The sequence below is a fragment of the Mus caroli genome, chromosome 1 (genome assembly GCF_900094665.2).
Source record: "Mus caroli chromosome 1, CAROLI_EIJ_v1.1, whole genome shotgun sequence".
Taxonomy (NCBI): domain Eukaryota; kingdom Metazoa; phylum Chordata; class Mammalia; order Rodentia; family Muridae; genus Mus; species Mus caroli.
Genome location: NC_034570.1, coordinates 96,190,283 through 96,191,269, shown reverse-complemented (window position 1 = coordinate 96,191,269; position 987 = coordinate 96,190,283). Strand labels below are relative to the sequence as shown.

At 38.6% G+C, this 987-nt stretch overlaps 1 pseudogene; it reads right to left on the bottom strand.

Annotated features, from left to right (window-relative positions):
• Window positions 1-207: 207 nt before the first annotated feature.
• The window catches only part of LOC110295780, a 108,121-nt pseudogene continuing 107,341 nt past the window's right edge, over window positions 208-987 (bottom strand).

Here is a 987-nt window from a genome sequence, read left to right as displayed (position 1 = left end):
TGAACTATAACAGGCCCAGCTAGCTGATCTTCTGGGCTGTGACAATGAGATCGGTGCTCTTGGTGGATGTGTTTGTGTTCCAAAAGCAGTGGCTAATGAGAGAAAAAAGAATGCTTAAATTAAAAGACAGAAAAGAGAAGAGAATTATTCTCTTCTCTTAGAAAGGGAAACTCTACAATAAAAAAGATCAGGTAACCCTGCAGCATCTCAGATGAAGTATTCCCATTTGCACTTACTGGCTGTGTTTTGCAAATCAATGTCATTTCTAAAGGAACTGTCCAGGTTTTTTTTGGGTATTCCTTCTCCTTTGACTGACTGGTATGGTATGACTGCTTGTGCTGATAGAGGAAGTGGTTCATGATTCCAATTACACAAAAAGTGATAATAGTCACCACTGCTATGATACCTGTAGGGACAAAAGGAAGAAAGAAAATAAAGCTGGTACTGAGAAAATTATATATAGACAAGGGCATATATTTGAGGAAAAGAAAAAATAAACAAAGCGAACAGACAAATCTACTCTGTCTGTGTATTTAGAAATAAAGACCTGGACAACATCTCTTGATCTTCAATGTCTATAAAACATCCTACAAGTACAGTACTAAGGGAAAAAGGTTGGTTTTGTTCCTAGAAGGTTATGTTGATGACCGAAGATTAAATTTGGAAGGAGAACAACAAAGGGTCTCTGTGGTTTCTTAATTCTGATTTGTTTTTGTTGTGAGGGGTCAAACCCATACTTCACAGATTTCAAATACACCAAACCTTTTCCAGACTTCCGTGGTCTAAAATCCACCCCATCTCTTTCTTTCATTGTCTCTGTCTCTGTTTCCACCACTGTGTTTGTGTGTGTGTGTGTGTTTGTGTGTGTGTGTGTGTGTGTGTTTGTGTGTGTGTGTGTTTGTGTGTGTGTGTTTGTGTGTGTGTGTTTTTGTGTGTGTGTGTTTGTGTGTGTGTGTGTTTGTGTGTGTGTGTGTTTGTGTGTGTGTG